At 44.6% G+C, this 12572-nt stretch overlaps 1 pseudogene across 1 annotated transcript; it reads right to left on the reverse strand.

The window, feature by feature from the left end:
- Nucleotides 1-5218: 5218 nt before the first annotated feature.
- LOC144597617 (glutathione peroxidase 2-like) lies at nucleotides 5219-10615 on the reverse strand (annotated as a pseudogene). The gene is made up of 2 exons (XR_013547767.1): nucleotides 10344-10615; nucleotides 5219-6405 (listed from the first exon to the last, which is right to left on the reverse strand). The product of XR_013547767.1 is annotated as a glutathione peroxidase 2-like (transcript).
- Between the last annotated feature and the right edge of the window lie 1957 nt (nucleotides 10616-12572).

Below are 12572 nucleotides of genomic sequence, written 5' to 3' on the forward strand. Positions count from 1 at the left end.
AAACTGCAGATGCTGGAATCTTGAATGCTGAAAACATAAAGTGCTGGAGGAACTCAGCTGGTCAGACAGCGTCTGTGGAGGGGAAAGGACAGGCGACTTTTCAGGACTGCGACCCTCCCTCGGACTGTTTTGCAGATGGGTGGTGTAAGTGGCGAAGACGAGAGATGAAAAAGGAAACAAAATGGTGTCAGATGGGAGGTGTAAAATGTAAAGCTGGAGGGAGGTTTGTGGGAGAAAGTGGATAGGATAGAGAGGAAGGAGGTGGGATAAAAGGGAAATGGGGTCTAGGTGATGGGAAATGAGTGTAGGAAGTAGGGGTATGGAGCAGGGTGACTGGGGTATGTGGGAGAAATAGGGGAAACATGGGGACGGGAAAGGGGGGCGGGGGTATTGAACTTGGAGAAGTCAATGTTCATACCATTCAGTTGTATGCTACCCAAGCAGAATATGGGGCTGGGTATGAGGACATGATACCTCCAGTTTGTGTGTGGTCCACTCTGGCAATTGTGGAGGCCAAGAACAGAAGGGCTGGTATGGGAAGGAGAATCAAAATGGTTGGCAATTGGGAGATCCAGCAGGCCTTAAAGGTCAGAGCGCAAGTGCTGGGTGAAATGGTCACTTAGTCTACACTTGGTCTCGCCAATGTAAAGGATCCCACACTGGGAGCACCGAATGCAGTCGACACAGTTTAAATGGGTGCATGTGAACCTCTGTCTCACCTGAAAAGGCTGCTGGAGTCCTCGCATGGAATTAAGAGAGGAGCTGTTGGGACAGGTCTTACATTTGTGGATGTGGGGGAAAGTACCTGGGGAGGTGGTAAGTTGGGTGGAAGGGTTGAGTGGACCAAGGAGTTGCGGAAGAAGTGGTGTCTACTGAAAGTGGAAAGACTTTGAAATGAATCCGTAACCAGCGGTGCTGAAAGAAAAAACAAATTCCTGAAAGACAATAGACAATAGGTGCAGGAGGAGGCCATTCGGCCCTTCGAGCCAGCTCCGTCATTCAATGTGATCATGGTTGATCATTCTCAATCAGTACCCCGTTCCTGCTTTCTCCCCATACCCCCTGACTCCGCTATCCTTAAGAGCGCTATCTATAAAGATTAGGCAGTCAGTCAGCTTCTGTAGACAAGGAAACAGCTGAATATTCAGATTGATGACCTTTCCGCAGAATTAAAATTGAACATATTTTTTAAGCTTTAGAGGGAGAGGCGGAGACCAAAAGACACTGAATGACACAAAAGGCAGCAGAGGGTGGTAAGGTGGTCTGTCTGGGGAAGGTGTAAATAGAAGGGAATGAATGAGAACGGAGGAGGAAAAAGAATTTTGGTTACTGTGAGATACAAAGATGTGCAGTTGTTGAAAATCTGAAATTCAAATGAATGCTGAAAATACCAAAAGGATCCGACAGCATTTGCAGAGCGAAACCAATTGCTAGTATTACATAATATTACATATCGATAAGCTTTGACAAGAACTCATCAATTCAGGCATAGTTCTAACATGGTTTACTGGATTCCTTTGTCCTGTTTAATCTTTTTATTTTTACCTTCTTTTAAATAATCACCTGACCTCTCATACATTCAGAAGGGGAATTGATATGTCAGAAAGAGAATAGATTGCAGTGACATTCAATGGTGACATTCAACCAGTGACCTCCAAGTTAGGAGATGGAATAGGCATAATGAGCCTAATGGCTCCCTTGACAGGTGACCAGGCCACACTAACCACTGACCAGCCATCTACAATGACCAGCCATCTACAATACACTGACCAGCCATCTACAATAATCACATTTTGTTCTTTCACATTCTCATCAAATTCCCACAGACTACTACTAACCTCCACACTCGGGACAGTTTACAGTGGCCAATTATCCTATCAACCTATACGTCTGTGAAAAGAGTAGGAAGGAACTGCAGATGCTGGTTTAAACCGAAGATAGACACAAAAAGCTGGAGTAACTCAGCGGGTCAGACAGGATCTCTGGAGAAACATCACCTATTCCTTTTCTCCAGAATGCTGTCTGACTCGTTGAGTTGCCTCATCTTTTTGTGTCTCATCTGTGAGATAAAACTGGAACCCCCAGAAGAATCCTATGCATTCACAGGGAGAACATGCAGACTACACACAGACAGCACTAGAGGTCTGGATTGAACCCTGGCTGTTCAGGCTGTGACTCAGGAAATGGTGAATGAAGTGACAATCATCAATTAAAGTAAATAAAATGGTTGATTCTGTTAAGTTGTGGGTGTGAAACATTACCTATCATTACAACGTTAATTTGTATTTTCTTGTTTGGTAAGTGAAAAATTACAACTAATCTACAGCTATCTTCCATACCAATAATTGCAATAACCAATACTCTACTGAGAGTAAACCAAGCCAAATGTAAATCACCGGCAAAGATTAGATTGGTAACTGAATTACTTGGTCATGTATACTTCACTTCTCAGATTGCAAGCAGCAGGTGCAAACATACAAACATAGAAAAATAGGTGCAGAAGTAGGCCATTCGGTCCTTCGAGCAAGCACCACCATTCAATATGATCATGCCTGATTATCTAAAATCAGTACACAATTCCTGGGTTTTGCCCATATCCCTTGATTTCTTTAGTCCGAAGAGCTAAATCTAACTCTTGAAATCATCCAGTGAATTGGCCTCCACTGCCTTTTGTGGCATAGAATTCCATAGATTCACAACTCTGCATGATTTTTTTTTCCTCATCTCAGTCCAAAATGGCCTACCCCTTATTATTAAACTGTGACCCCTGATTCTGGACTCCCCCAACATCGGGAACATTTTTCCTACATCAAGCCTGTCCAATCCTTTAAGAATTTTATATGTTTCTATAAGATCCTCTCTCATCCTTCAAAATTCCAGTGAAAACAAACCCAGTTGACCCATTCTTTCATCATATGTCAGTCCTGCCATCATGGGAAATAACCTGGTGAACCTACGCTGCACTCCCTGAATAGCAATAATGTCCTTCCTCAAATTAGGAGACCAAAATTGTACACAATACTCCAGGTGCTGTCTCACAAGGGCCCTGTACAACTGCAGTAGGACCTCCTTGCTCCTAAACTTAAATCCTATCGCAATGAAGGCCAACATGCCATTAGCTTTCTTCACTGCCTGCTGTACCTCCACAATTACTTTCAGTAACTGATGACAATACCCCCCCTCCCCTCTCCCTTACTCCCCCCCACTCCCCCTCTCCCCTCCCCCCTACTCCCACTCCCCCATCCCCACTCCCCCCTCTTCTCCTCATTCCTACTCCCCCTCCCCCCCACTCCCCCTCCCCTCCACTACCCCATCCCCCCTTCCACTCCCCCTCCCCCCTTCCCCATCCCTACTCCCTCCCCTCCCCCCAACCTCCACTCCCCCCCACCCCCAATCACCCTCCCCTACACCCCCTCCCCTTCCCCCCCACCCCAACTCCCCCTCCCCTTCCCCCATTCCCCCCTCCACTACCCACCTCCCCCTCTACTGCTCCCCCTCCCCACCCCCACTCACCCACCTCTCAATGGGCCCCAACTGCGGAGGAGCGGAGCAACAACCGCGCATACGGTAACCGTACTGATCCGTGGACCCGTTGGCGGCGAAAGCCACTTACCTGTGGCTCGTGCATTCAGCACTGTTCGTAGGCGAGCTGCGGGGAATGACGGAGAGTGGAGAGCTGGTCCGTGGACGGTAGCCGGTGGCGTGTGGGCCGTGGGCGAATCAAGCCAACCAATCCGTGGATCCGTTGGCGGAGAGCGGAGAGCGGGTCCTAGGGCGAAGTGTGGGAATAGTGGTTGCGGCGACCCTCCCCACCCCCACCCCCATGTAGGGCGCGGACCAATCGGGCGTCGCTCTTGATTGAATCCCTTTTTTTTTTAAATGGGTGGCGCTCCCCACACGTGGGACGCGGACCAATCGGGCGTCGAGTTGGATGGAAGGAAAATTTTAAAGATTTTTTTTTAAATTTGCGTCACTCCCCCCACGTGGGACGCGGACCAATCGGGCGTCGAGTTGGATGGAAGGAAAATTTTAAAGATTTTTTTTTAAATTTGCGTCACTCCCCCCACATGGGACCCAAACCAATTGGGCGTCGAGTGATATGGAAGGAAAATGTGAAAGATTGGGACGTCACTGGCGGGTCCCGCCCCCCGCTCATCATGAGCCCACCCCCCCCTCATTGGCCGTCACTCGGGCGGGACCCATTGTGACGTCACACGCTGAACATGGCAAGAAATCGTTTTTATAAGGGAATTTAAACTTTAAAATCTCTGTAACTTAAAAAATAAAATACCAATTTGAATGAAATTTGAATGAAAGGGTCCCCAGGACAAAGGTGAGTAAGGTGGCCCTAACATTGTAGTGCTATCGTGTTGATGGGGGCACAAAAACACAGCTGATAACAAACATTCTAATATATACATCAACCCTCATATCAAATAACAAACAAATAGAGTTTTAGTAATTTACTAGACCAAGTGAAACCGTAGGGTTTCCATTTTGACTTGGGGAAATCGCGTTTCTTCTTTAAAATAAATTGTATTTTTTTCAAAATAATATAAATCTCAATGAAATAAATATGTTATGTAAAATGTCCGGTGTGAAAATTATTTAGCCTGACAAACACATATCAATTGAGTGTAATTGGGGCCTCAATCGCAAGGAATATTAGTCTGGGACTCACAGCCTTCCAGTGAATTAAGAGTATTTTGTGGACACAGCATTGTTGGTATTTCCATCCCTGGTGTCTTAATACACCTGCTGTATATAATGGAGGTGTTCACCCTTCCAAAATCATCAGCTGCATGAAACTGAAACAAAATAAATCATTGAGATAAAATACTGCTTTAGAGCCACAATCACATGGGGTATAGTGACCATGTATTATGCAAAGCCCTTAATGCAGATATGACTGCTCAACAGGCTCTTTATAGATTGTGCATTTTCAGCATTGGTCTTGGGGAAACCCCACATTTGGGATGATAGTTTTCATCAATTATTCAGCAGCCCAGAGAAATACATCCAAATCCAACCCTGGCAATTGGGGAAATTAAACATGGTTAATAACATGGAATTTAAAATAAGAATGATATTGTGCCCACAAAATTATTGGCGATTAGTAAAAACCAATCAGGTCACTAAATTTCTTTATTTATCTTCCTCATTGATTCAAAAGGTTTATTAAAAACACAGTACATAAATTTGGTTTTAAGGCAGTTTTATTGCTCATTTATTTTGGTATACAAATACCATGCAATTCCAAGAAGTCACAAATAGTTACATCCCACAAATTCAACAACTTTCTGTATTATCTAGTATCCTCCAGATTGGATTTAGGAGTGTACCTTCATTCTGTAAAGTTCTGAAGATAGGAAGAACTGTTTCATAGAACTTCAAAGAAAGTATGACTGTATCCTGATTTCCCAAAACCATCTATGAATTCAGACAAACAATATAGGAATTTCTTTTGGAGAACAGTTTTAAAATACTACCGCGGTTGCCTGAACAGGAGTAGAATATATTCATGGTTCTAATTTAATTTTAGTGCCTTAATGCACCAAATCTTTGGTACTGGAATCATTATTGAATGCACAAAAGACTAAATCCCAGATTGTATTGACCCCTAAGGCAGATAAATAGCTTTGGAAATTTCCAGATGAAAGGCAGAAAGGAGCGAAGTAGTATTACAAGAATGTCCAAGTATTACAAAAATATCTAGTAATCAACTTGATACAAAGAATTACAACATGCAGCACTGATATGAATTCATCAGCATAGTTTTGCTTTGAAACAGCAGTTCAAAAGGAGTGGAAGACAAGGTAAATCAGTCTGTAATAAACGTGAAAGCAGAAAGGCAAGACAGAAAGTTTGAAAAAACTGCTCTGGGAATGGATTTAGCACATTGATACAAGTGCAGTTTGCCAAATGTTATAGTGTAAAAAAGATTAGATTTAATTTTATTTAGGGTTTGTGTAAATCAGGCCTACTGGAAGATGATGCAGATTTCTCATCAGTGGTAAACATGTAGCAATCTGATAACTTGGGTTCCCCACAACTTTACTTGGTCGCTTTAAGTAATCTTTTGATGTCGGCTTCAATCTGGATGGATTCAAATGATTTGCTGTAGCGTTTGAAAGGTTCTCCGTCTGGTCGAATGAGGAACTTCTCGAAATTCCAGGAGATATCTGAGCGGCGGACAGGGCTCCATATGATGTACTTGGGATCCTTCATCAAGTAGGTGGAATCATCCGAAGAAAGAGGCAGCTTCTCCTTCAGGAACGTAAAGACAGGATGTGTGTCCGCACCATTAACCTCACACTTCTGGAACAAGGTGAAGTTGGGCAGAAAGCCATCTCCGGGTCGCACATACTTCAGGATCTTAGGAATCTCCTCATTCCGACTGTTCTCCTAAAAGTGGGAGGGGGTGTGGGGGAGAGAGTGGAGGGTTAATTAGAGGCACCCCTCCCCTCTCTTTCCCCAACCCTCCCCCCCTGCACTCCCACTTATTTCTCCCCTCCACACACCCTCCTGCTGCTACTTTCATCCCCCTGGCTTCACAATCATAACTCTTCAATCCTGTCACACACCTACTGTTCTTATTTATAGCCTTTGTTCCAACCATCTGCCTGCCAACCCCCCCTTGCCTGTGTCAATCTATTAGTTGCCACACTTTGTCCTGCCTCTCTTCTTTTCCAGTTCTCTTAGAGCCGTAGAGTGATACAGTGTGGAACCAGGCCCTTTGGCCCAACTTGCCCACACTAGCCAACAATGCCCCAGCTACACTAGTCCCACTTGCCTGCACTTCGTCCATATCCCTCCAAACCTGTCCTAGCCATGTACCCCTGTCTAAATATTTCTTAAATGATCGGATAGTCCCAGACTCAACTGCCTCCACCGGCAGCTTGTTCCATACACCCACCACCCTTTGTGTGAAAACGTTACCCCTCGGATTCCTATTAAATCTTTTCCCCTTCACCTTGAGCCTATGTCCTCTGGTCCTCGATTCCCCTATTCTGGGCAAGAGACGTAATCTATTCCTCTCATGATTTTGTACACCCTTCTTCCCCCTCCCAAATCAGTTGGAAGAAGGGGCTCGACCCAAAATGTCACCTGTCCATGTTCTCCAGAGATGCTGATTGAGCTGCTGAGTTACTCCAGCACTTTGTGTTCTTTTGTGTATTAAGCAGCATCTGCAGTTCTCTGTTTCTGTACAGTGGCAGCTGAAAGTCTGCTTAACAAGTTACCGACCTAGATGGAGCACAAGAAGCCCGCAGGCATGTTCTACTAAATATCCACCCATGTTTAACTAATTTTATCACTAAAGTTTTGGATGAAAATTGGTGGTGAAGTTGATGAAGTCCATGAGTTCTGCATGGGTGCAGAATGTAGCACCGATGCAGTCATCAATGCAACTAGATAGATTTCGGGGATAGGGCCAGTGTACGCCTGGAACAGGGATTGTTCAACGTACCTACAAAGAGGCAGGCATAACTGGGGCCCCTGCAGGAGCTCAGGCAGTGACAGGTTGCTCAGGACCCTCTGCCAGACACCAGATTAATTTTAGTAATGGAAGTCATCATCTTCAAACCAAACAAAATCTTTTTTCACAAACTGACTGGGCTCTATGCTGTCATCTTCATCTTCTGACTTCAAAACTTTGACAGGATTTCATGATTTTATTTGTTTAACTTAGAATTATGTTCTACTCCGAAAATGGGGGCTGGTCCCTACACTGTACTCTGTTCTCTGTTCAATGGAAACCTGACAATGTGCGAGCGGTGCAAAACAAATGGAAGAGAGGAAAGGGAGCCGGGAAAATCATAGCCAGCAACAGATCACCTCATTTTGGGGGACGGTTACCCAGATAGGCAGATTGCTGGACAAAGACTAGATGCAGGTGTGAGCCCAAAAGAAATACAGCAGCGAACTGTTGAGCAAGTTGAACGACTTTTGGTGGAAAGGGTGTGGTGGTGGGAAGAAACTGGTGCAAGATCAGTCATGTTTCAGGGGAAGGGAGTAGGATAGGGAAGAAAGTAAGGGAAGGGCAATGTTATGTGGGGGAGGGGAGTGTTGTGGGGGGGAAGGGGGGGGGGATGGACCAAGGAGTTGAGGAAGGAGAGGTCTCTGCAGAAGGCAGAAACGGGTGGAAATGGGACGATGTGACGAGTGGTGGGATCACGTTGGAGGTGACAGTAATGTCGGAGGATTGTCCGACCCCCTTTTCTCTCTTCCAGTTTTTTTCCTCTGCAATCAGTCCGAATAAGGGTCTCAACCTGAAACGTTAGATGTTTTCTGACCATCTGAGTTACTCCAACATTTTGTATCTTTTTGGTTTCAACCAGCATCCCTGCAGTTCCTGGTTATTATCTGTTAGGTCATGATTTTTTTCTGAAGCTCGCAAATTACCATGTGTGAGAAGAACATTAAAGAGCACAATAGACATCCATAATATCGTTTCTCAATTACAACAGTTACTCTATGAGAAAAAGCACCCCAAAAAATGTTAATTCTCATCAAAACAACAAAAATGGAACTCATTTCGCAGGTAGAGTACCAGTGAAATGAGTTGAACCTGCATTGGATGAAGAAAATTACTTTCCAAATGTAAAAAGCCAACAGCAGTGGTGATCCAGAGACATGTGTTTCATGTCAACCGATCATTAAAATGTCTGTATCAGGAAACAATCCAAAAAGGAGACTAATGGAATAAAAACAGGAAATGCTGGAAAATCTAAGTAGGTCATTTTGCATCTGAAGAAAGAAAAATGTTGATATAGGGATATCTATATATATTATGCTATATCTCTTCAAAGCCCAGAGCAGAGTACACAAGTCAACTGTGGCATGGTTAGTTGAGCTGCTACCTCAAGGCACCAGCGACCAGGCTCCAATCCAGGTGGAGAGGCACAAAAAGCTGGAGTAACTCAGCGGGACAGGCAGCATCTCTGTAGAGAAGGAATGGGTGACGTTTCGGGTCGAGACCCTTCTTCAGACTGTTGGGCTGTCTGAAGAAGGGTCTCGACCCGAAACGTTGCCCATTCCTTCTCTACAGAGATGTTGCCTGTCCTGCAGAGTTCAGTATTTTGTGTCTATTTTGGATTTAAACCAGCATCTGCAGTTCCTTCCTACACATTCAATCCAGATGGTGTCTGTGTGGAATTAGCCCTCAAATAATCTGGTTTCCACCGTCCTCCCAAAGGCATGCAGGTTGGGACAAATTGACACTGAGAAATATTTTGACGGATTAGATTATACAGGGTTATGGACTTAAACTCAGAGGCATGGCTCCCCTTGTCTACTTACCCCAACCTAAAATGTTCAACCTCAGTCAAAATAAACTGCAGATGCTGGTTTACAAATGACACAAAATACTGGAGTAAATCAGGCAATCCCTGGATAACATGGATAGGCGACGGTACGGGTCGGGAACTGTATTCAGACTGCTAGTCTGAAATTTACCAGTGTTGCAAAATTATCCACCAGTTTCACTCAATGCTTTGAAAACGTTTTTTTTAATTGTGCTTTGTCCAAGGTCAGGCAGGGGTGGTATCAGAACCATTCGCATCGCGGGGAAACGGTGGGCTCAGCCGTTCGGCCACTCGTAGTCCTGTCCCAGGACATTCGTCCTCTGCAAGTAGTTTTGAGTTGTTTCCCCCCCCCCCCCCCCTCCACCCCCCACCCTCCCCCTTCCCTTCCCTACCCCATATATTACACCAGTTTCCAAAGTCTTCACGACCAATCGAGTTGCTGGGATTAAAAGCCTGTAAAACTATCGCACCTTTTAAGAAACATTTAAAAAAAGGTGCAGGAGTAGGCCATTCTGCCCTTCGAGCCAGCACCACCATTCAATATGATCATGGCTGATCATCAACAATCAGTACCCCATTCCTACTCTTTGCTTACTGTCTGCCAATCAGTTCTCTATCCATGTCAATACCCTACCTCCAATACCATGTGCTCTAATTTTGCACACTAATCTCTTGTTTGGGACCTTGTCAAATGCTCTTTGAAAGTCCAGATACGCCACATCAACTGGCTCTCCCTTATTCATTCTCCTTGTTACATCCTCAAAAAATTCCAGAAGATTAGTCAAGCATGATTTCCCCTTCATAAATCCATGCTGACTTTGACCGATCCTACTTTCCAAATGCGCTGCTGTTTCATTTAAACAGGTACGTGGGTAGAACCAGGTTTAGAGAGTTCTGGGCCAAACGCAAGCAGGTGGGACTAGTGGTCAGCATGAGTAAATTGGGCCGAAGGGCACGTTTCCACACTGTATGACTAAGACTAAAACCGAAGAGGCCTTGAAAGGCATCAGTGGCGGCCGGCCGAGAGTCTCCACTCACCTGGTAGCCGAACTGGTTACAAGGGAAGCCCAGGACAATGAAACGATGCGGGTAGCGCGTCTGCAACTCGTTGAGTTGGGTGTATTCCCTCGTGGTCAAGCTTCAGAGAGAAGCGACATTCTCGATCAACACCACTCTGTCTTTGTAGACATTGAAGTCCACATTGTCGCCGTCCAGGGTGACGGCGTTGAGGTCGTAGAAAGACTTGACTGCCTGAGACATGGTGCGCTGCGAACTGGGGCTTGCAAGGCGCTCTCAGCAATCCCACCCAATGCTAAACGTCAGCAACAAATTTTGCAAACGCGGCAATTTCTTTGCACAAAATAATTCCCTCGCTCACGTTACTTTTTAAAAGCACCACGCCCTCTGAAACCTTGCCAATTATCCAAACCACGCATGAGCAGAGGGTGGATTGCAGACAATTCCACACATCTATCAGAAGGAATAATCCTGATTACAGTTTGTGTGGAGTGGGTGGGGAAGATTTTCTTTGAGAAAACCTAATAATCCCTATTTATTTTGGACAACAGTGTAATGGCGAACACCAAAGTATATATAGACAGAGCAGAATATGTCATTTCTCTTTTTTTAATTGACTAACTGGAGGAGACTCACTGTGATGGATGTTTCTTTTTTTTGTTTTGTGTTGGTTTGTGATTGTGTGTGTTATTGCTTATTTCTATTGCTCTTATTGTTGGTCTGTGGGTAACGGAATTTCGTCCAAAAGACTTGTTTTTTTGGATGACAATAAAGGTTATTCTGATTCTGACTGTTTTGCAGATGGGTGATGTAAGTGGCGAAGACGAGAGATGAAAAGGAAACAAAAGGGTGTCAGATGGGAGGTGTAAAATGTAAAGCTGGAAGGAGGTTTGTGGGAGAAAGTGGATAGGATAGAGAGGAAGGAGGTGGGATAAAAGGGAACTGGGGTTTAGGGGATGGGAAATGAGTGGAAAGTAGGAGTATGGAGCAGGGTGACTGGGGTATGTGGGAGAAATAGGCAAAGCAAAGCTGTTGGGACAGGTGTTACATCTCCTGTGGATACGGGGGGAAGTACCTGGGGAGGAGGTAGGTTGGGTGGGAAGGGTTGAGTGGCCGGAGGAGTTGTGGAAGAGGTGTTGTCTACAGAAAGTGGAAAGACTAGAATGAATCCAAAACCAGCGGCGCTGAAAGAAAACAAATTCCTGAAAGATTAGACAGTCAGTCAACTTCTGTAGATGAGGGAACATCTGAATATTCAGATCGATGACCTTTCCACAGAACTACAATTGAACATATTTTTTAAGTTTTAGAGGGAGAGGCAGAGATCGAGAGACACTGAATGACACGAAAGGCAGCAGAGGGTGGTGGGGGATTGTCAGATCAGTTGATATTCGTACTTGCTCACACAAGCATTGACACACCCAATATGTGCATGCCTGTTTTACAGAAAAACACACAGTTGAAAGAGCACATCAACTTCACTGATATTAAATGCTTAATTGCTGGAGGGGCAATTCCAGCAGGTTGAAAACAGGTCGGTCGAGTTCATTTGGAATCAAAATTCGGCAGAAAAACTGTAATCAATCAGTCGATGGACCTGAAGTAATGTCAGGTAGTGGTAAAATCTGGGCAGGGAAGAAAACCTTTGACTAGGGAAGCAAAATGGCTTTGATGAACAAAAATGGTTAAAATGAAGCAGATACAGGGGTATATGACTGTTGTCAGGTAGATAGGGAAACGTCATTGGGATGATGGTGAGCCGGTCAGCACTCACTGTTAAAATGGAATGTATCTCATGGCAACCTTTCAACCATACATTTAATTACCGAACTCTAACACTGTTGCTGCTAGCGATGCCTTACTCCTTCAATGTATGTAGAGCGGCAGTATTTTCCAGGATAACTAACAGAAATCAGTGGACTTCATCAGCTGCAACTATTTAGAAATATTTCCTGTTGTTAAAAATATTAAAAATATTATGACTCCATCTACACTTCACACTGCCTCAGCAAGGCCACCAGCATAATCAAGGCAGATAGACACAAAATGCTGAAGTAAAGTAACACAGTGAGACAGGATTTTACTCGTTACTCCAGCATTTTGTGTCTATCTGGTTTAAACCAGCATCTGCAGTTCCTTTCTCAGCATAATGAAGGACTAGTCTTAACCTGGTCATTCCGTCTTCTCTCCTCTCCTATCAGGCAAGAAGTGTGAAAACACATACGTCCAGATTCAGGGATCGTTTCTTCC

Source organism: Rhinoraja longicauda, chromosome 10 (assembly GCF_053455715.1).
Source record: "Rhinoraja longicauda isolate Sanriku21f chromosome 10, sRhiLon1.1, whole genome shotgun sequence".
NCBI classification, from domain to species: Eukaryota; Metazoa; Chordata; class Chondrichthyes; order Rajiformes; family Arhynchobatidae; genus Rhinoraja; species Rhinoraja longicauda.